General features: G+C 41.1%; 1 protein-coding gene and 1 long non-coding RNA gene across 6 annotated transcripts in view; one reads left to right on the top strand and one right to left on the bottom strand.

The window, feature by feature from the left end:
- LOC307030444 (up-regulator of cell proliferation-like) overlaps positions 1-24,741 on the top strand; it is a 93,023-nt gene that overhangs the window by 24,250 nt on the left and 44,032 nt on the right. The gene's annotated exons all lie outside the window — the stretch shown is intronic.
- Positions 14,181-24,011, bottom strand: LOC307029996. The gene is made up of 2 exons (XR_013805468.1): positions 22,435-24,011; positions 14,181-19,399 (listed from the first exon to the last, which is right to left on the bottom strand). It is a non-coding gene; the product is annotated as an uncharacterized lncRNA (long non-coding RNA).

Below are 24,741 nucleotides of genomic sequence, written 5' to 3'. Positions count from 1 at the left end.
CGCTGCACTTAGCTCATTGTAACATCCGCCTGGACTGGTCCGTGCTGGATACCGAGCTGCTCGTTATGGCTACCGGCGGGCAACAAGTCGTCTCGTGCATCAGCTGCGGAGCGCAGGGCCACACCTCTCCGCTCTGCCCTTCAGTGCCTCTCTCCGGGTCTAGCGTTTTCCCCACGCAGTATTCTGGGAACAATAAACCAAACCGTCAGGTGATCAAACAAGGGGATAATAAGATTTGCGTTTCTTTTAATGAGAACGTGTGTTCCTACCTTCATTGTACTTTTCTTCATATTTGCAGTACCTGCAGGGATGCTCAGTTCAGTTTGCCCAAGGCGCCGGCCCCCCTTCCCGCGCCAGAATCAACGTGGTGGAAAAACCTCTTAAAACATCACCCCTCAACTTCCATTAACACCACACATTTAGCAGCTGCGCTTTCGACTCACCCAAATCCCGTGTTCGTTGATTATCTTTTGTGAGGGCTTTCTCAAGGGTTCAGGGTAGGGGTCCTTCCCCCCCCCTCAGTGACTTTAGTGGCAAAAAACCTGCAGTCAGCCACCAAAGAACCCACCATAGTCTCTCAGCTCATTCAAAAAGGGCTCAACAAAGGATATTTAATCGGTCCTTTCCATTCCTCTCCGTTCCCAGTGGACAAGCCCAATAGGGGTCGCTACACGCAAATACTCTGAGAAGATAAGGCTCATCTTCGATCTGTCCGCTCCTCGCGCTGGCCCGTTTTGCAGCATCAATAGCCTTATTCCCCCAGAGTATTTTTCTCTTCATTACACTTCAGTTGATAATGCCATCAAGCTCATCAAATTCGCAGGGCAAGGAGCGTGGCTCTCCAAAGCAGACATTACTGACGCGTTCAAAATAATTCCCATTCACCCATCTCAGTGGCATATGTTCGGTATCAGATGGGAGTCCAAATTCTACTTCGCTGTCCGTTTAACCTTCGGGTGCAGAAGTAGCCCTTGCATCTTTAATTCTTTTTCCGAAGCCCTCTGCTGGATCCTCCTGAACATCGTCAGAATCCCTTCCGTCCTGCATCTATTGGATGATTTCCTCCTCATAGATCCCCCTCGGGAACACTCAGGCGCCTCTCTAGCAAAACTCAAACTATGCTTTCAGGAGTTAGGTGTTCCCCTCTCAGGAGAGAAAACGCTAGGTCCCACCACACGCCTGGAGTTTTGGGGCATTACACTCGACTCCGTAGACATGGAAGCATCTCTCCCCACGGACAAACTGCAGCGCATTCGCGACATTAAGAAGTCCTCCTGTGAGCAACAAGTTATCACCAAGCAGCAGCTGCTCTCCCTGCTCGGCCACCTCAACTTCGCCATGCGTATTATCCCTCAGGGGCTCTCTTTCATTTCCCGGCTCCTGGATACAGCGTCGGCTGTAGAAAACCTCCATGACCACGTCTTCTTAGATGAAGGCTGCCGCTCTGACCTGCGGTTCTGGTCCCTCCTGCTCGCACACTGGAATGGCGTCACCTTCTTCTACGACGACCTCGTGTACTCCTCCGACTCCATGAGATTCTTCACGGACGCTGCCCCATCCGTGGGTTTTGGGGGTTTCTTTCCGGGAGAGTGGTTCGCAGGCTCATGGCCTCCGGCATTCCCCAGCCACGCCTCTTCCTCCGCTCTGCATGAGATCTTTCCGATCGCTGTTGCCTGCCACGTGTGGGGTCACCTCTGGCCCCGGAAGCGGATCTCAGTACTCTGTGACAACCAATCAGTGGTCAGAATTATTAATAAAGCGCGCTCCCCGTGCCGTGACATCATGCCGTTCATGAGAAGCATCACGTGGTCTTCCATCACCCACAACTTTCTCATCTCTGCTCGTCACGTTCCCAGCCACCTCAACTTAGTGGCTGATTGCCTCTCTCTTTTCCACTTCCAGAAACTCCGGAACCTCTGCCCAGAAGCCAGCGCTCAACCCGTCAGGATTCCTCCCCTGCATCTTCTCTCTCTCTTCTAAATAGAAGCCCCCTAGCAAGGCACCTCAAATCCGCCAGGTTTTTCATGAGGAAGGGCTTAGCCGCTTCCACCGTGTGTCAAAGAATAGATTTCAAAATACTGCTGCTGGTTTATAAAGCTTTGAATGGTTTAGGCCCAAAATACATTTCTGACCTCCTGCTAAATTATGAACCATCCAGATCTCTCAGGTCTTCAGGGACGGGTCAGCTTTCTGTCCCCTGAGTCAGAACTAAACATGGAGAAGCAGCGTTTAGTTATTATGCTCCAAATATCTGGAACAAACTCCCAGAAACCTGCAGGTCCGCTGCAACTCTGACTGCTTTTAAATCCAGGCTGAAGACTTTTCTTTTTGTCGCTTATTTTAATTGAACTATTCATATCTTAGACTGCACTGTAACTTTTATCCATGTATTTTTTCTTTTAATGTTTATTTTATTAACTTTTTTTTTTTAATGACTGATTTTAAAGGCCATTTTCATAATGTCTTTCGTTTTTTGTAAAGCACTTTGAATTGCCTTGTGTTGAAAAGTGCTATATAAATAAACTTGCCTTGCTTTGCCTTACACAGTATTTGGTAGGCCTACAGCCTATAGTTACTGCTTCATCAAATCATTTTCATTAGTATATGGGGACTTAAAGTAGTATTTGCTGAAAAGAAAAGAGCAAATCTGCCACTACTGTTATGTGTGTGTAGTTTGTGATTTCTTGCTCCCTCAAGTGGCAGAAAGCAGAATTTCACATTAGTGTAACTGCTTCTTTCTCACATTTCTTCTTCAATGCTGCACTGTGTCATGTGTCTTCACACAGTAGTTGAATATAACTAAGTACCTTTATTAAAGTTCCCTACTGAAGTAATTTTGGACATCTTTTTCCATTATACTTCAGCTCTGTAATTTGTACTTAACTGCACATATTAAACACTCAGGTACTAGTTACTTTTTACATGTATAAACACATGAAATGCCATATGATAAAATGCAGTATGTTACAAATTATAAACCCAGTATTTTTGAAAGTATCTATAATTGGCTCCACAGACAAACTACAACTTTTAAGTGCTCGGAATTTGTAATGATAAAAAAACAGTATAAAATAATAACCATAATAATATAATGCTGTGGAAAGAGCCATTCTGTATAACATGCACTTTTTATTTTGATACTTACAGTATATATAGCTGATAATAGTTTTATGAGGTGATCGATAAGAGATGAGAGGATATGGATGTTAGAATATGGTTGAAGCCTATAATATACGAGAAGACACAGAAACAAAGAGTACACATCTGAGTAAGGAAAGATAAGATTTCTATGATCTTTCCTTACTCAGATATGTGTACTCAGTGTGTGTGTGTGTGTGTGTGTGTGTGTGTGTGTGTGTGTGTGTGTGTGTGTGCATTTGCGCTTCGGATGAGGCTCCCTCCGCAAGATGAGGCCCCCTCCGGGGGGGTTCTAGTGGAGCGAGTAAAGTAACAAGTTACTTTATGTAGAGAGTAACGAAGTAAAGTAATATATTACTCTTTTTTAAAAGTAATATATTACTCTTTTTTTTTAAGTAATATGTAATATATTACTTTTTTTGAGTAACAAACCCATCTGGCCCCCTTCGCGAGGTGAAGCCCCCTCCGCGAGGTGAGGCCCCCTTCGCGACGTGAGGCCCCCTCTGCGAGGTGAGGCCCCCTCCGCGAGGTGAGGCCCCCTCTGCGAGGTGAGGCCCCCTCCGCGAGGTGAGGCCCCCTCCGCGAGGTGAGGCCCCACCAAGTCTGCGTGATCTGTGTGTAGGGAGGGGCGGGCATGATTCCACCCCTCTTCCACATCATCAAACGTCATCCATGTATCCCACGCCGTCTTCTTGCCCCTGCCATGAAAAGATGACAGTGTCACATCCAGTAAATGCATGGAACATTGGTAAGGCTAGGCATCGATCTTGACCTAGTGATCACGCCATCACATGAGCTGCTAAATGCCGAAAACTCTTCCCAGCTCCAAAGGCAACCCACAGCTCAGTGATGTTGAGGGATTGGGCTGCTGTGACTGCCAGTACTACCACATCCGCGTCAAGTGTGCATATTGACACCTTGCTATACCCTTCCTTCACAAAATCTCCTTGGTGCAGTAGGATGTGGTTATCCTCCTCATGTGTGCATGGTGCAAATACTGATTATTTGTTTGCCAGTGTTGAGGGCTGTCACACTGGTCGCCAGGAAGGAGAACAGTTCAGCCTTCTTGTCTTCAATGCGCAGAAACTCTGGCCAGTTTCCAGGAATGACACCGGATGTCTCAACGTGTCTATGAACTCCCTTCCCTCTCTTGCTGCGTGTTTCAGCCTTCAGACTTTCGGGGAAATATTCATCCCACACGACATTGACTGCTAACATGCTCCAGCTGATACCATGTCAGTATGGTGAGAACACTTTCTGCACATAATCAAAAAACGTCTTAGCAGCACCAGGTCGTAGCATGTTCACAAGAGCAGCCCCATCAAGGATGATGACCTTAACGGCCCGTCTACACTACAGGCATGAAAAAATCTTGAAGCTGGGCGTGTCTGAAGCTTGGCGATTTTTTGCGAGCAACCAATCACATGAATCTCCCGCCCCCGACATACAAAGCAATAGCAATGTTAAAACGAAGTAAACTGGATATAAACTCTCCAAACAGGCGAAAAAACTATCAGTTTCACCCACTGTCTCTGCCACCTCCCTCCATGCCTGGTTCCTCCGGTTTGTATCCCGGTAAATAGTTCCGGTCGTAAAGAACTGGGTGATTTGCTACCGTAATATCTCGTTTGGAATATGAGGAAATGAACTGCGGTCTGGCTCTCCCAGCTTGCACGCGGTTTGATTGGCTGCGCTTGCACTGGCGGGATTTGCATAAACGGGATTTGATTGGCTGATGCCAAGCATCGATAGATGCTCGTGATGCTTGCAAAGCCATGCCATGCTCCCCACAATGCAGTTCGGCGAAGATTCAAAATCTTCTACGTCACCCCATTCAAGTGAATGGGCGAAGCGTTGAAAGCATTTTTTTATGCCTGTAGTGTAGACGTACCGTAACTGTGGGGTGAGATGCATTCTCTTGTAAAGAAATCAGGTCCTCCAAACAGCCCACCAATCTGACTTGGTAGGCCTACCAGTTCTCAGCTGACAATGATGGTGGCCTTTCATGAGTCTTCTTGAGCATGGGGCCTTCAGGCGCTGCAGGATTTGATCCAATATGGTGTTGTGTGTTACCAATAGTTTTCTTGGTGACTGTGGTCCCAGCTGCCTTGAAATCATTATAATAATAATAATAATAATGGCTTTAATTTATAAAGCACTTCATATTTGCATTCAAATCCCGAAGTGCTAACATCGTAAAAAGAATAAAAAGCAATAAATAAAAATAAATAAGTAAAAAGAATAAAATAAGATAAAAGGGTGATAATAAATAAATAAAAGGTCTAGGGAAAGGCTCTATTGAAGAGGTGGGTTTTGAGGCCTTTTTTAAAAACCTCCACGGTCTGTGGGTTTTGAGGCCTTTTTTAAAAACCTCCACGGTCTGTGATGCTCTCATGTGGTCGGGGAGAGCGTTCCACAGACTGGGGGCAGCCGAGCAGAAGGCCCGGTCTCCCATGGTACGGAGCTTAGTTCTCGGGGGTTTGAGGAGGTTTGAGTTGCTGGAGCGGGTGGTCTGCATGGAGGTAAGGGGGGTGAGGAGTTCCTTGAGGTATGGAGGGGCTGTTCCATAGATACACTGGTGTGTGAGGACGGAGACCTTGAATTCGATCCTCAATTCCACGGGGAGCCAGTGTAGTGATTTCAGGATGGGGGTGATATGATCATATTTGCGCACCCTCATCAGGATCCTAGCAGCGCTGTTCTGGATGTACTGGAGCCTCTGGATGCTTTTCTTAGGGATCCCGATGAGGAGAGCATTGCAGTAGTCCAGCCTTGAGGAGACAAAGGCGTGGACTAGCTTTTCCGCGTCAAACAGAGTGAGTGAGGGGCGGAGTTTGGCGATGTTCCTGAGGTGATAGAAGGAGTTTTTGCACAGCTGTTTAATGTGGGCCTCAAAGGTCAGATGGGCGTCCATTTTCACACCCAAGTTGGTGACTGTTGAGGAGAGGGTAATGTCCTGGCCGGAGAAGGTGATGGTCGTGATGGTGGATGACCGAACCTGATGTGGGGTGCCAACTATAATGGCTTCGGTCTTGGAGCTGTTGAGTTTCAGGAAGTTTAGCTTCATCCACGCCTGTATCTCCTCCAGGCAGGTAGTGAGTGTGGGTGAAGGCAGGGCTGCAGAGGAGGTAGGGTTGATCCTGAGGTACAATTGGGTGTCATCAGCGTAACAATGGAATGATATTCCATGTCGGCTGATGATAATAATAATAATAATAATAATGGCTTTAATTTATAAAGCACTTAATATTTGCATTCAAATCCCGAAGTGCTAACATTGTAAAAAGAATAAAAAGCAATAAATAAAAATAAATAAGTAAAAAGAATAAAATAAGATAAAAGGGTGATAATAAATAAATAAAAGGTCTAGGGAAAGGCTCTATTGAAGAGGTGGGTTTTGAGGCCTTTTTTAAAAACCTCCACGGTCTTTGATGCTCTCATGTGATCGGGGAGAGCGTTCCACAGACTGGGGGCAGCCGAGCAGAAGGCCCGGTCTCCCATGGTACGGAGCTTAGTCCTCGGGGGTTTGAGGAGGTTTGAGTTGCTGGAGCAGGTGGTCCGCACGGAGGTAAGGGGGGTGAGGAGTTCCTTGAGGTATGGAGGGGCTGTTCCATAGATACACTGGTGTGTGAGGACGGAGACCTTGAATTCGATCCTCAATTCCACTGGGAGCCAGTGTAGTGATTTCAGGATGGGGGTGATATGATCATATTTGCGCACCCTCATCAGGATCCTAGCAGCGCTGTTCTGGATGTACTGGAGCCTCTGGATGCTTTTCTTAGGGATCCCGATGAGGAGTGCATTGCAGTAGTCCAGTCTTGAGGAGACAAAGGCGTGGACTAGCTTTTCCGCGTCGAACAGAGTGAGTGAGGGGCGGAGTTTGGCGATGTTCCTGAGGTGATAGAAGGAGTTTTTGCACAGCTGTTTAATGTGGGCCTCAAAGGTCAGATGGGCGTCCATTTTCACACCCAAGTTGGTGACTGTTGAGGAGAGGGTAATGTCCTGGCCGGAGAAGGTGATGGTCGTGATGGTGGATGACCGAACCTGATGTGGGGTGCCAACTATAATGGCTTCGGTCTTGGAGCTGTTGAGTTTCAGGAAGTTTAGCTTCATCCACGCCTGTATCTCCTCCAGGCAGGTAGTGAGTGTGGGTGAAGGCAGGGCTGCAGAGGAGGTAGGGTTGATCCTGAGGTACAATTGGGTGTCATCAGCGTAACAATGGAATGATACTCCATGTCGGCTGATGATAGAGCCAAGGGGGAGCATATAGAGTGTGAAAAGGGTGGGGCCGAGAACTGATCCTTGAGGGACACCACAGGTGACGTTGTGGGTACCCGACTCTGCCTCACCCAAGGAGACGTACTCTGTTCTCCCGGTGAGGTATGATGTGAACCAGTCAAGGGGAGAGTCAGAGAGTCCGATGGTGGAGTGCAGACGATGGAGGAGGATGCCGTGATCGACGGTGTCGAAAGCTGCAGTGAGATCAAGGAGGATGAGGAGAGAGGGAGAGCCAGCATCAGCCGTCATCAGCAGGTCGTTGGTGATCCTGACCAGGGCAGTTTCTGTGCTGTGGCCTGAGCGGAAACCAGACTGGAACTTCTCAAATAGGTTGTTGGAGTTTAGGTGGTCCTGGAGCTGAGCAGCAACTATTTTTTCCAGCACCTTTGACAGAAATGGAAGGTTGGAAATGGGTCTATAGTTGGCCAGGACTCCCGGGTCAAGGGAGGGTTTTTTAAGACTAGGTTTGATGACAGCGGCTTTTAGGGCAGAGGGGACATGGCCAGACTGGAGAGAGAGGTTTGCGATCTTAGTGATCATGGGGCTCAGGGTGCAGATGTACGATTTCACCAGAGCTGACGGAAGGGGGTCCAGGACACAGGTGGAGGGCTTCATCCTCCTAACGATGCCCTCAACCTCTTGCTGAGAGATGACGTGAAACAGCGAAGAGGCTGGGTTGTCCCAGGCTGTGGGTCAGCAGTTGGAACTGGAGGTGCAGAGGGGCTAGAGAGGATGGAGCGGATGGTGTCAACTTTATTTTTGAAAAAGGCGGCGAAGTTTCTACACTGCTTCTCAGTGGAGTCGGAGTGTAGAGGACTTTGGGGTTTGAGGAGGTGGTTTATTGTGGAGAAGAGTTGCTTGGAGTTTCCAGTACTGTTGTTGATGATGATGGAGTAGTACTGGGATCGTGCATCTCTGAGGGACTGTGCGTAGGCCTTCTGGTGTTCACGATAGGCTAACAGGTGAACAGTGAGTCCTGAGGCCTTGAGCCGCCGCTCAAGGACACGCCCAGCTGTCTTCATTCTCCGCAGCTCGCCGGTGTTGGGGCTGAGCGCAAGAAGGTGACCATCCTGGTTTTGAGGGGGGCGTGTAGATCAAGGAGACTGTTAAGGGACTGGTTGTAATATGCCACTTACTCATTTACTGATGAGAAGTTGGCGGAGGAAATATGCTGGCGGTCCAGGGTCATGATGTCCGGGTTGATGATCCTCAGGTTCCTGAAGCGGATTTGGCGTTTGGGCTTGCTGAGTGGAGACTGGAAAAACAGCTCCAAAGAGATGGTCTTGTGGTCAGACACCCCCAGGTCATACACTAGCAGATTGCTGATGGGGGCGGAGTTTGTGATGACCAGGTCCAGCGTATGGCCCTTGGCGTGTGTGGGGACATCAACATGCTGTGTGAGATTGAGACAGTCCAGGAGCAGAAGAAACTCCGTGGCAAAATGGCAAGAGGGGGAGTCGACGTGAATATTCAAATCTCCAAGTATGATAATATTGGCAGAGGATGTGCATAGCGTAGTGAGAAGGTCTTGTATCTCTGGAATGAAAGCAGAATTGGGTTTGGGTGGCCGGTAGATCAGAAGTATTGTCAGAGCGAAGGGGGGTTTACATTTAAATGCAAGGCATTCAAAAGAGGACAATACAAGTTCCTCCCTTGTAGTTTTTGGCTGATACCTCACCTTTCTCATGATCATCAATACCCCACGGGGCGAGATCTTGTGTGGAGCCCCAGACCGAGGGCGATTGATTGTTGATTGATGCCCATTTTATTTATTTTCATCTCTGAATAATTGCACCAACATTCTCCTTCTCCCCAAGCTGCTTTCTGATGGTCTGATAGCCGATTCCAGCTTTGTGCAGGTCTACAATCTTGTCCCTGAGGTACTTTGACAGCTCTTTAGTCTTGCCCATGGTGGAGAGGTTGGAATCTGATTTATTGATTCTGTGGACAGGTGTCTTTTATACAGGTAATAAGTTGATATTAGGATTACTTTCTTAAAGGAAGAGGACTTATTTAACCGGTCTGTGGGAGCCAGAATTCTTGTTTTTTGCACGGGGAACAAATACTTATTTCCCACAGATAAATGCAAATACATTTTTAACTTTTATGTAATGTAATTTTCTGGATTTTCTTTTTTAGATTCTTACTCTCACTGTTAAAATAAACCTACCATTATAATTATAGACTGTTCATTTATTTGTAAGTGGGTGAATAAAATAAATCGGCAAGGGATCAAATACTTATTTCCTCCACAGTAGGTGTCATATTGGTCCAGTCCAAGTTTCTCAATCTGGTTCAGAGTGTCAATGACTGCTGCATCGGCAAGATCTCTAGTATCCAGTACAATAAGATCTATAATGCTCTTTTCACAGCATGGATTGCCCATGTCTTCTATAGCACCAGTTCGTGCTTTAACATTTTGTGCAAATGCCATTTGTGCATGTTTGGTCTGCTCATGGTGCCGGGTGTCAGTCTTCTTTCTCTTCTCAATGGAGGCCTCAAACTCTCCAACCACACGTGCTATCTCGGGGCCAGACCGCATCCATCGTCGCAGAGCTGCAGGGTTCCAATCCACGCATATCCAACACCTTGTGACAGGAGGCCTGTGGAACTGCCAGTCAGCTACTCACAAGACTGAGTTCATTTCTGGCTTTACCCCCCAGCAATGCCTTGATTTCCTTGCTCTCTCTGAGACTTGGATTACTCCAGCTAATACTTCTACTCCTGCTGCTCATAGCCGACTCCTTCACCAAACACACAGACCCACTGGCAGAGGAAGGGGCACTGGTCTGATATCCCTCAAAATGAGTTTTTCTTTCTGCCCATTGCTACATTTTACTCCTTCATCCATCAGAATGAATGCTTATTCAATACAAGATAACAACTGTTTTGTTTGTTTTTCTTAAAAGACCCAGGTTGTTAAACTAATCTTTGATTGTCTGGCTAACATCTCAAAATGGTTTCCAGCACACCACTTGAAGCTCTGTCTAAATCTGTATGGAAACCAAACTAAAATAAAGATAAAACTACATTATGTTTTGTATTTGTTTTAGGGGACAACACCACCTCGGTTCAAAAGGAGCCTATAGGACTCCCATTGAAAAGCTACATGGGTTCTTCTTTTGACATTAGGAGTGAGAAGAGTTAAAAACCACAATCTGAATAAAAGGTTAACTAAAGGTTAATTATATTCAGAAAGTTAATATCATTATTATGTATCGTTCCATTGACCCAAGCTGGAGTATTGACCCTAAACACACAGTAAGTGTTGGCTTCAGGCTCCGGAGAATCCTCAGTCGAGGTGGCCTTGCTTCTCGTCTCTTCTTCTACAATAGGGAATTGAGTTAGTCGAGTTGAAGTGTGTAGAATATTATTTATTTACTTTAAATCTCAATTCATATACAATTAATGTTGTTAAAAAAAAGAAAAAACATAACACTTTTTGATTTGTAAATATGTTTATCTAAGAAGAAGATTTTTTTATAAATGTTTCCTAAGACTACATATTACATTTCATCAGGAAATAAATATAAAAATAATCCATGATGAACATGCAGATATCTATTTCTAATAGTTTAGAAGGAGTCCTAGTTTCTCTTGGTTACATTGTGATCGTGATACCAAAAGAGAACATGCGATATGTTTGAATGCCAAACTCCTGCCCTCAGAAAACATGCGAGTCTCTTCCTGTAAACACACACACACACACACACACACACACACACACACACACACACACACACACACACACACACACACACACACACACACACACACACACACACACACACGCACATGCACATGCACATTCAAACTTAATTTTCACACCTGTTTCCTTGAGCTGAATGTAAACCCACCTGGTGAGCTAACTGATGAAAAATGCGTGTTCCAGTCAGACTAAAAGTTCACTTACTGTGCATGGTTGTGCCTTATTGAGTAAATCTGCTGCTCATCTTACAAACTGTCCTTTAGGCGTAGTGGGAGGCTAAATAGAGGCAAATTCAACTGATAAGGCTAAGTTTCTTTGTGCTTTCTCTTATCTTTCCTAACTCAGATGTGTGTATACTTTTTGTTTCTGTGTCTTTTCGTATAGTATAGGCCTCGACCATATTATAACATCCATATCCTCTCATCTCTTATCGATCCCACCCAGTCCACGCATATCCAACACCTTGTGACAGGAGGCCTGTGGAACTGCCAGTCAGCTACTCACAAGACTGAGTTCATTTCTGGCTTTACTCCCCAGCAATGCCTTGATTTCCTTGCTCTCTCTGAGACTTGGATTACTCCAGCTAATACTTCTACTCTTGCTGCTCATAGCCGACTCCTTCACCAAACACACAGACCCACTGGCAGAGGAAGGGGCACTGGTCTGATATCCCTCAAAATGACTTTTTCTTTCTGCCCATTGCTACATTTTACTCCTTCATCCATCAGAATGAATGCTTATTCGATAAATAATAACAACTGTTTTTTTTTTTTCTCTCTCTAAAAACCCAGGTTGTTAAACTAATCTTTGATTGTCTGGCTAACATCTCAAAATGGTTTCCAGCACACCACTTGAAGCTCTGTCTAAATCTGTATGGAAACCAAACTAAAATAAAGATAAAACTACATTATGTTTTGTATTTGTTTTAGGGGACAACACCACCTCGGTTCAAAAGGAGCCTATAGGACTCCCATTGAAAAGCTACAAAGGTTCTTCTTTTGACATTAGGAGTGAGAAGAGTTCAAAACCACAATCTGAATAAAAGGTTAACTAAAGGTTAATTATATTCAGAAAGTTAATATCATTATTATGTATCGTTCCATTGACCCAAGCTGGAGTATTGACCCTGAACACACAGTAAGTGTTGGCTTCAGGCTCCGGAGAATCCTCAGTCGAGGTGGCCTTGCTTCTCGTCTCTTCTTCTACAATAGGGATTTGAGTTAGTCGAGTTGAAGTGTGTAGAATATTATTAATTTTATTTAAATCTCAATTCATATACAATTAATGTTGTTAAAAAAAAGAAAATACATAACACTTTTAGATTTGTGAAAAAATATGTTTATCTAAGAAGAATCATTTTTTATAAATGTTTCGTAAGACTTCATATTACATTTCATCAGGAAATACATATAAAAATAATCCATGATGAACATGCAGATATCTATTTCTAATAGTTTGGAAGGAGTCCTAGATTCTCTTGGTTACATTGTGATCGTGATACCAAAAGAGAACATGAGATATGTTTGAATGCCAAACTCCTGCCCTCAGAAAACATGTGAGTCTCTTCCTGTAAACACACACACACACACACACACACACACACACACACACACACACACACACACACACACACACACACACACACACACACACACACACACACACACACACACACACACACACACACACACACACACACACACACACACACATACACACATACACACACACACACACACACACACACACACACACACACCCACACACACTTAATTTTAAAAGCTGTTTCCTTGAGCTGAATGTAAACCTGCCTGGTGAGCTAACTGATGAAAAATTCGTGTTCCAGTCAGACTAAAAGTTCACTTACTGTGCAAGGTTGTTCCTTGTTGAGTAAATCTGCTTCTCATCTTACATACTGTCCTTTAGGGGTAGTGGGAGGCTAAATGGAGGCAAATTCAACTGATAAGGCTAAGTTTCTTTGTGCTTTCTCTTATCTTTCCTAACTCAGATGTGTGTATACTCTTTGTTTCTGTGTCTTTTCGTATAGTATAGGCCTCGACCATATTCTAACATCCATATCCTCTCATCTCTTATCGATCCCACCCAATCCACGAATATCCAACACCTTTATTAAACTTCCCTACTGAAGTAATATTTGAAATATTTGTCCATTATACTTAAACTCTGTAATTTGTACTTAACTACATATATTTAACACTCAGGTACTAGTCACTTTTTACATATATATAAACACATGAAATGCTATATGATAAAATGCAGTATGTTACAAATGATAAAACCTGTATTTTTGAAAGTATCTATAATTGGCTCCACAGACAAACTACAACTTTTAAGTGCTAGGAATTTGCAATGATAAAAAAAACAGCATAATATAATAACCATAATAATATAATGCTGTGGAAAGAGCCATTCTGTATAACATGCACTTGTTATTTTGCTACTTACAGTATATATAGCTGATAATAGTTTTATGATGTATAATCTGTTCTGGTATTGGCCATCGTGCAGAGTGAGTCATCCTGCTTTTTGTACTTCAAGTATATTTGGAAGCCAATCATTTTTTACTTTTACACACGCAACATTTTGAATTCAGGACTTTTACTTAAAACCATAGTATTTCCACTTGTACTTAAGTTAAGGATCTGAATACTTATTCTCACACTAGATTCACAGGTCACCTTGTTCAGATTGTATGAATATTATTATATAACATGAAAACATGTATACAAATCGTTTCGTTAAAAGACTTGTTTCAACAGAAACAATACAGACAAAACCTTTTCTGACTAACCTATTTAATACTTCCTAAATGACCAGAAACCGATTTAAATTAGTTTGTGGTAATTGAACGCCTGATTAAACTGTTGATTTTTAAATGTTATTTTGTAATGCATAGTACCATCAAATACATTTAGTTTCCTGCATGTTGTTCTGGTGGTGGCAGATTACTCAGTTAAATCTGAAAATCTGGATGAAAAAACACAGAAAAACAGATAGATTATTTTCACTTGAGAAAAGGAAACTGACAACTGACTTTGATCAGAATCATTTTATTGTTATATTTGCTTTAACATTTTTTTTTTCATAGGATCTGACAACATATCATTTGTGTTGGTTTCCATTATGCACACAACTTTATGTTTGTCAACCTGAATACAAGTAACAACAATTTTTCAACTTTCTTTTCTGGATCAACTTTTAATATATCTGAAAATATCAATACCATGATCAACAGTACTCTCTGCTGTTGGCTTGTTTAGACCATATATATTCAACAGACAAAAGTCAGTTACACCAACATAAACATTTCTTATTCACTTAACTTCAAACAAACAGAACAGTAGAGCATATTAAAGAATAATGAGTACATGTTAGAAAATATCTGTTTCTCATGGTCTGTACTTTAAGCACTAAGGATGCAATGCAATAAGTGTTGAAAAAAAAAAAAATGAGTAAGAATAATAATAGTAAGTAAACATGATTTAATCACATGGTCTTGGTACGACACAGACCCACAACATCATAGTGTGCACACAGCATAATGTTCTTTAATCAAATTATTTGAAAAGAATAAAACAAATGGAAAATTTAAAAGTAAAACATATAAATGAAAAGATGAAAATGTCTTGCATGAAACTATAACAGTACAAATATTAAAGAATAGTGATGCCCTTAGATAACATCTGTGTCTCATGGCCTTTGTGCATTAAGCAAAGTTTAATAATAAAACAAAAGTAAATAAATTGAGTAAGTAATAATAAGTAGTAAAAATAAAACTAAGTAAAACATGATCTCATCATTAATCTTTGCCTACATCATCATTTTGTGCACACGGCATTGTGAGTTTTTCAAAAATATTATTAAAAAACCATTTAAAAGTAAAAATATAAATGATAAAATGTCTTGAATGAAACTATAACAGTAAACATATTGAAGACATATGAGATAACATCTGTTTCTCTGTTCTTGTATTTTAACATCATCAACAACATCAGCCTCTTTATCTTTTGCACTAGTCTTTATGAAAATCATCAAAAAAAAAAACTCCAAAAAATTAAATCAGAGCAAACAAACAGTCCTTCTTTCAGACTTGTTCATCACATCATTATCCGTCTAACATAATGAAAATCAAAAGTTCCTCATCAACAAGATGTGAAGGATGCCACAGTATTTGCACATGAAGCAAAAAGTCATCAACATGCACTTACAGTATTTCAACTGAGGCTGGCTTATGTTCTCTCCAAGTACACATCAACGTCTATATTTACAAAAAAATTTGAATACTAAAACAAAACAAAAAAAAACTGTGGAGAAAGTAATAATAAGTAGTAAAAACAAAAACAAACATGATCTCATCACATGGTCTTTAGACATCATTGCATGAACACAAGGAATGAATACAAATAATAAAACAAGAAAAAGTAAGTATTTGTATCTTTATGTATTATTCTCAGACTGGTATGAAATCATACATTTTTCCTCCTGGTTTTTATCTGCAAAACTTGTTACTTAAAAAATCAAATGTGAAGCGATACATGAGTCATGCGGACATTTACATCACAAAACATCTCTTTGTCTCCAACACGGTCTTTGTAGCAAAGCATCTTTAGCATTGACATCTCTTTGTTGTGCACTCCAGTTATAATGCACAACGTTTAACAGTTTACTGAAAATAAATGTAGCAGTCAAGAAACTAAAAGGACAAAAACAAATAACACAATCTCTTTCTTCAGGTGGACGATGACGTACATCATTTTCAGAATCATATTTTGTTACACCAGTCATCACACACAGAGGAAAATATTATCTTGGAAATTGGGAAAAAAAGGGAAAATAAAGATTTAAAGAATTGTTCCTCTTTTTTGTTAACATCATTATGGTGCATACTAGTCATTGTCCATGAGGTCTTATAGAAGATTGATGAAGGAAAACAAAACATTTGTAATCTTAAAAAGAACACGCCACACATAACTATCTTTTGAACTTCTCTGCAACTTCTTAAAATCAACAGTTGTCAATAATAGTGATCGTCAAACCCCAGGATGCCACTAAAGATCACGGTGCAGTCAACTTTATCACAACAGTGTCGATCTGTTTTTTATTTTTGCCCTGGCGTGTTCAGTTCCTTCTGGTTTTCTCTCTTGTTAAAGAGATATTTATCAGGATCACACATGTATGTTGTTCATGTAATGTTGAATGCTTCCTTCAAGCCTTTCAGTGCTTGTTCCTGTGTGATGCTAGTCCATTCTTCTGGAACATCAGCTGGCTTAGAGTTGTATTCTTGGGCAAATCTCTCATTGTATTTAACCAGGACATACTTCCAGTAGTCAGATGCCTTAATGGTGTAGTCTGGAGGAATGAGCCAGTCTGGGTAGATTGTGCTGTAATCCTTGTAAGGATGCGACTCTCCATTAGTGTCTGGACATCTGAATTCACGTTCACTGTGAACATCAGTTGTGCACATTGTTTCCACCAGCTTCTGAGTGTCTTCAATCCTGTATCCACCGAGACCTTTTGGCCGATGAACAGCTGCATGATGTTTCTCATGTTGTTTACCTCCAGCTTCACAAGGAACTTTACAAAATGGACATTGTTTTCCACAACCAAACACCCTGACTGAAAAGCTCATCCTGTGGTTTGGTTGGAAGTTTGTTCACAGTCTCAGTGATGTTTTCAGATTTTGAGAACTCCTCCTGCAGCTGTTCATTAATTTCTCTCAATGATTTGATGAGGCTCTCTTTAAATGGATGGCATGTGCTTTGGATTTGGAACAGGGCGGTTTTTTCAGCCTCTTCTGAAAGCGAGATATCTTTGGTCAAATATCTGCGCATGTTTTTGATTAGCTCTGTGATGCTTTCCTTGTTATCTGGCAGCAGGACACCATCCTCTCCTTTTGAGGCCCTTTCAGTTGCATCTGTTATTTTCTTAACTATGACTTTCAGATTCTGACTTTTCAGTTTGCATAAAGCTTTGTCCTTTGACATTTCTTCCAAGATGTGCTGAAATATCAAATCCTTTACATACATTTCATATTTACAAATGAACTTGACAAAACTCTGAAAGTCTTCCTTTTGCAGCAACTCTTTCTGAATGTTGTACTGGAAAAAGTTTTGTGAACTGTACTCTGCTGAATGGCGGCCTGCCAAAACTTCATCCACAATGTTAGTTCCCAGATGTCTACTGATGTACTCTTCCACAGCAGGTTTGATACAAAGTCTGACGAAATCATCTGCTTTGCGTTGGCAATCATCTCTATTTTTGTATAGATCGATAAAATCCAACAAGTACTGTGGCTTGTACTTTTCCAGCTGAATTCTGGGATCCCTTGCTGACAAGAAATGTCTGTGCATTTGAAGGAACTCTCTTGAGGCAATGCCACAAATGTGAAGTTTCAGGTCAATCTCAAACTTCAGTTGGAAACGCTTGCCTTTTAGGGATAAATCTACCTTTTCCAAAAGATCCTTTGTAAAAGAGTCATGGTAGTCTGCATCAGTTTTTGCAATACCACGTACAGACCGTGTGCAAGACTCAATGGCAGTGTCTGCAAAACTCTGCAACTCTCTCTGTGAAGCTTCTTGTTTCCAGAATGCCAAACTTTTCAAACCTAAATGTACATGCTCAGATTTGACCTCAGAAGAACCCTTGCCAATGTCCTTTAGGTCTGTAATGTTCTGTAAATCCTCATTGAAGTTACGATTTGAGAAACTGTTCAAGGACTTTTTCAGATATGTTAAGCTCTTTCAGTCCAGACACATTTAAAGTGACTTTTGTCCACATCTGTTGAAAGTCACGTTTCAACTGTTCATCAGAAAGTGTGCAGTGTTTGCGATCACTCAAGAGTTTCATTACTTCGTTTTCAATCATTTCTCTGTGTTTCAAGTGTTGCAGTTTAGAGAGACAGGTGAAAAGAACTGTTAAAGAGAACAGTCATATTTAGATATTAGGTAGCCCCTAAACTTTCTCCAACTTAACTCGGACAAGACAGAGACTCTGATCATTGCTCCAGAAAACCGGATCCCTCTTATTAGCCACCACATGGGTAGCCTTGACTCGTCCACCCAGTCAAGTCTTCGGAATTTAGGTGTTGTTTTTGATTCAACCATGTCATTTAAACAACACACTAAAACACTGATCAGGAGCTGCTTTTTCCAGTTGAGGAACATCTCAAAGCTGAGAACCTTAGTATCAAAGGTGGAACTAGAGATGATCATTCATGCTTTTATTTCATCCCGCCTAGACTACTGCAATAGTCTCTTTACTTGCCTGAGCCAGAAGGATCTTCATCGTCTCCAGGTTGTTCAAAACTCTGCTGCAAGGCTTTTAACCCACACTAGTAAAAGAGCGCACATCACACCAGTTTTAGCAGAACTACACTGGCTCCCAGTCAGTGTCAGGATACATTTTAAAATACTAGTCCTCACTTTTAGAGCTCTAAATAATCAAGCCCCTGCCTATATTTCTGAGCTGCTGAAACTTTATAATCCTGCACGTTCTCTTAGATCCTCTGACCAATGCCTGCTGGTCATTCCGCACACGCACTTTAAAACCAGAGGGGATCGAGCCTTTCAAGCAGTGGCCCCCAGACTGTGGAACGCGCTGCCACTTTCCTTGCGCACTTTAAACTCTGTGGAGCCTTTTAAAAAGCAGCTGAAAACCTTGTTGTTTAGACAGACTTTTAGTAAAGGTGAAGGTTCTTTTTGACAGTTTGTTTTATGTTTTGATGTTGTGTTTTGATGTGTATATGTAGCTGTGTGTTCCTTGTTTTACACCATGTATTCTCCTTTTTATCGTGATCTCACTGTGAAGCACTTTGTGAATCCTTTCTGTGAAAAGTGCTATATAAATAAACTTTACTTACTTACTTACTTACTAATGGGACCATTCATTTAACCATTTTACAATTATTTTAAAATTGTGGATTATTTTACATCAATGTTTGCAAGCTAGCAGTGGGTGAATTTGGGTGAATTACACATTGTTGGCACATCACCAAGATCTGTGAATAATTTGAATCTCTGTGATTATGTATTTCCGCAATTCTAAGAGATCAAATATGCATTTAGTTATTTGTGTGGTCATTTTTCCACTTTATATAAATCTTGATACATCTTTTAACAATTTAATTTGTATGTCTATACACAGTACATCAGGACACATCAAAGTTGAGTGAATGGGGGAGTTTACCTGCATGTTCTTCACCTGTGTTTGTAGACATGGTCTGACTTTTCCTTCAACTCCCCTGTGCTTTGAAACCTAAAGGGTAACAAAATAAAGCCTTTTTTTACTTTTTTTTTAGTACTTTTATTTTTCAAAGAAGCACACAGTGTGTTATTGCTTATTCATTGTAGATCAGTTGAAGACAATCAAAACCAATATCCTTTTTTAAAACCGCTGCGCTAACTGCCAATATTATACTGCTTAGAGAAATATTATTAATATGTCTAATATGATCAAAGAGGTGTTTCCTACTGTCTAGTGTAGTGTAGCAATACAATTCTGATTTAGTCCGATTGAAGCATATCAATTAAAAGGTGTTTGCAGTAGCTTTACAGTAAACACTGATGATATAACATTTAGTATTGCTACTTTTACTCAAGTACAAAAATGAAGTACTTCTTTACAACACTGATAATGTCTGAGTGTGTCGGCGGACAGGCTTTCATTGGTCAAAGATCTTACAATGTTTATTTTCTAAGAACCACAAATGTGCATGTGTTCCATTGTCTGGCAGTGGAGCTTTTATCTATACATCAAGGAGTTAAAACCCCAGCTTAAAAACAACAGTCAGAAAGCAACATTTGGTTTCCTGTGTGCACAAAGTCTAAGCAAAGTACACCAAGTTCAAAGTTTCAATAGTTTCAAGGTGGTTCTTTAAATCTTATTAAAGCCAATTAAATAATTAAGTTAAACAAACAAAACAACTTAAAGGGGCAGCTGTCAGTGAAGTTTATCACGGTCATTAAGAAAGATGCTGCAGTGATTTGGAGTGATTGGGCCACATAATGAGCAATAAAAAAAAAAAAGGATTTTCAATACAGAAACTACTTAAGGTTTTAAACAATAACCATAAAAAAACCCTTAAAACATAAAAACATGCGTGTCCTACTTGTCCCGTGTTGTTATACAGTTCTGCATCAAACCATATGGAAGCTTTTTTTAAAAATCCACAAGTTTCCAATGAAATAAATGTTGATATATTATAATTGTTAAAAATGGAAGATTGGTCCAATAAACAGATGTTTGTCCCACTTATTGTGAATGAATACAATGCTGCATTCAATTGAAGTCTTATGACATTAAAGATATTGAAAATAAATCAGAGTTTTCAATAAAGAAATCATATTTTTTGAAAATATATATACAAAAAAAAAAACGCATCACATTACTGCATTGATTCATAACGTCACATGATGTTTGTACCAAATAAATAGAGTCCTTACATTTTCCCATTTACTTTAGTGTTTGAAAAATAATTAACTCGAAATGATCTGAAATAGGGTGTGCCCCTTTTTGAATAGTTTTCACTTGAGTAAGAGTAGAGGTGTTAAACATTTTTAAGATTGTATAAATACCCAGGGCATGCCCATTTCCCTGCTGTAGATATGTGCATTTAGATTAAAAACCATGTCAGTGGGCAGCAGCACAAGTGATCTTTGAAGTACTGCATGGGAATCAGATGAAATGTTCCAATGAATGGTCCACAATATTTTGTACATTGTTAAAGTAAAAGGTAAATAAATTCACACTATACTGACGCCATCATTCTGTTAATTCCTCTCTGTTTGATCTACTCTTTGCTCTCTCTCCCTCTTATGGGGCCAAGTGTATCAACATGTGGTAATTCAGTCTGTTGTACACACCTTCTTCATTCCATCTGTGAGTTTGCATTATTTTGAGTAGGGCTGCAACTACTTTTAAAAACAACAACATGCAGTAAGACATTTTGTTCTGTCAGCTTTGTGTTTCATTTTGAAAATTCCCAGGAATAATTACAGAAAGCTGTCATTTTAAAGTTAATTGCACTAACTTACTTAGACCAACATTAAGTAGCTGGATTATGAGGACCATCTTGTGCTGCAAACAATGTAATCATCAAAACATCTCATGTGTATGAGTAATATCATAACCCAGCATAAAGAACAGCAAGACTGATGTTAATATGAATATCTTTATTTTAATGTTTTTATTGCATATTTTGAATTTACTTTATTATGTTTATATAAATATATGTATTTATTTGATCTTTTATTTACATTTTTACTTCAACTTTATATCAATATTATTATTTTATGCCTGAACTTCTTATTTTAATATAAACAATTTTTTTTGTTATTGCACATTTTTACTTTACTTATGTTTTTGTCAATATTCATATTCTATTTTTACTTTCTTTACCTTCTTATGTTTAAATATATTTATGTATCTGATCTATTATTGAAAGTTTTACTTTATATACACATTTTATTTTATCTTGTTATTTCACATTTTTACTTCAACTTGTTATGTTTTTGTCAATATCTGAATCCTTCTTTATTTATATTGATTATTTTGAATGTTCCTTCTCATGTTTATAAACAAATATTTATATATTTGATCTTTTTTTTAAAGTTTTACTTAAACTTTTCAACTTTATATAAATATTATTATTTTATATTTTACTTATTATATTTATCTTAAGTTTATTTTATTGTTGTTATTGCACATTTTACTTTACTTATGTTTATGTAAATATGTGTATTCTATTTAATTTGACACTTTTACTTTCTTCACCTTCTTATGTTTGAATATAATTATTTATTCGATCTTCAAAATGTTTACTTCAACTTTTTAATTTTATCAATATTTAATTTGATGCTATTATTGCATATCTTTTCTCCCAAAAACATTCCCTGGGATAAATACAGTTGTTGGATTCTGATATGCTTGTGTGCCTTTGCTCTGGGTACTTTAATATGATGTATTTGTTATTTTGACAATACTAAAAAAGTAAGCCTACTTTGCTTTTTTATATGAATTATTACAAGTTCATTTCACCACACTAGGGCCGGGACTAACAGAATAAAGGTAAACATTATGTATTGCCAATCTTTAAAGACTTCCTTACTGAGGCATCCGCCCCAAAGCGAACTCAACTGGAAACAAAGGGCGGCGACCCACGGTCTAACAGTTTGAGGTTTGCACTCTGCTGATTCAACAACGGTATTTAGGACTCTGGCAGCCTACGCCCTTTTGAGCCCTCATGTCCCCACTGCTTTTCAACACCTAGTATATAAATGATGGGATTCTACCTGAAAGCTCTGGTCCTTCTCTGTTCATCGTAGACGTTTCACTTTCAAACCTAAGAAAAAACACAAATATTAACTTTACATTTACGGAACCAAATTGTGTTTTCATGCAGATAATCAAATCAATAAAAAAACATGAAACATGAGGTATTCCTTGTTGACATTTCAGTGTCACGCTCTTCATTTACTTAGTAGTTGCAGTATATCTACAGTGGCGGCTGGTGGAAAATATTTTTGGTGGGGCTATGGAAATGGTGACAAAACCATACTAGGGCATTTAAAATCAGGAGACTAAATACGAACATTGTGTGTGTGTGTGTGTGTGTGTGTGTGTGTGTGTCATACTTGCCAACCCTCCCGATTTTCGCGGGAAACACCCGCATTTCTCCCGATTTCTGACAAAAATGTTCCCTTGCAGTGTTTTACTATTAAGTCTGATGTTTCTCTATTAATATTGCTTCTGTATTAATGTGTATGTTGCATCATGTTACTGCTGTAGATGTGTTTCCGAGCCGCTCCGATTACAACGAGAGTTACAACGAGAACGTGACGTCATATTTACACAAGACGGATCCTTTCTAGCCATAACCCTTTAGCAGCGCGCGCAACTCAAAGTCTGAGAGGGTGAGGAAGATGAAAACTGAACAAGAATCAACAACTCGACCCTCTGATCACTCCTTTCCTGTAAAATACCGGTCCAGCCCACACATATGCTCCATGGTGCCACAGGCCTTGCCCTTACAACTACAATAAGCATGCAAATGTTAATCTATAGCTCCGGCGATCCACTAGCACCGGAGTCTACAACTCAAGACGCAGCCATCCCCTACTGTAGCGTCACCTTGGATACGAGTCTAAACTGAGGTTATCTACTGTAACCCCAGCTTCTATGAGTAAATGGCGCAGCCCTCTAAGGCTATCGCTATTGGGTAATCCCCCTGCGCCCCCGCGCAGCACTGAAACACTTGTAGTCCACGCCCATCCGCAAGGTGGGCCCCACCCTCGGTCCTCCTTCCGGTATAAATAGGAAGGTGGCCCGGCAATCTGCTCCCATACAACATAACTTTTCTTCAGCTATTCGTAGAGCCAGTGGGGCCCCGCACTTAGAGGGCTGCACCATTTACTCATAGAAGCTGGGGTTACAGTGGGTAACCTCAGTTCTATTTCGTATATGGCTTCGCCCTCTAAGGCTATCGCTATTGGGTTAAGGGCGAAGCATGATGTAGTCTGCGCCCCACTGGGTCCGCCCGGCACTAGAAGCACAGACATACCTGCTCAAGAACACCCCCCTGCCTGATGTGCCATGCGTAATGGCTCATCACCGTACCTGGAACATAGCAAAACATGCCTATCTTCCCGACGGGGTGAAGGCTGGGAACAATACATACCGGCCGCTGTGAGAAAGTAGAGACAAAAGTCCCACCTCGTCCTGCGATCGTAGTGGGGGAACAGCAGCTCTCTGCGTGCAGACAGGCAGGAGAGCGCACAGCTGGATCCCTGACGTCACTCACTCTGACCAGGCACTCCGTACAAAGTGTGTTAGAGGAAAAAGGAACATCCCTCCTATAAGAGGGGAAATGGGCCGCTCTCCGTGTGCCAAAAGGCAGGAGAGAGGCGCACAGCTGGCTCCCTGACGTCACTCACCCCAACAGGACACCCAGTACAGGGTGTGTCAGAGAGGAATGGGAGACATCCCTCAAATAAAAATGAATAAATGAACAGGGGGAAGACCAAGATGCACCAGGGCTCGACATTAAGGACTGCCCGATGGCCCGGGGCCATCTAGTATTTAGCTCGGGCAATGAATACCTCACCTGCTGGTTGCCCGATCGGGCAATCTATTATACCAGTATCATGCAGCTCGCGGATCCAGTAATGAGTGACCCGACAGTAAAACTAAACATATCTATAACTAGTTTAGGTAGTTTGAGAGATAATTAAAATAGCTACGTGTGATATTCTAACCTGAAGTGTGTGTTTTGTTCCGCTCACCGCTGCATGTGATCATGCAGAGCTGCGTATCGACTCGTCAGCAGCAGCTGATCTCTCTCTCCCGTCAGATTAGACTTCACTCGCGTTTATGTCCATATCGATCAGATCCAGCTAGTTTTAGCTAATGATATGACTACCTGCTTATTAAAAGAAACCGTGACCTAAACAATAAGTGTCGCTATGCAACTGGGTGAGGCCACAAAGTATAGCGCAGCATTATGCATTTGTTTACATGCCCACCGGAACCCCGAGGCATTAGCAACAGATCAACGCACAATCAACCCATACAGCACATCTCTTTCTCCACATTAAGTGTTA

Source organism: Notothenia rossii, assembly GCF_949606895.1.
Source record: "Notothenia rossii genome assembly, chromosome: 2".
Lineage (NCBI taxonomy): Eukaryota > Metazoa > Chordata > Actinopteri > Perciformes > Nototheniidae > Notothenia > Notothenia rossii.
Note: the sequence above shows the minus strand (reverse complement) of the source record. Positions and strands in the feature narration are given on the sequence as shown.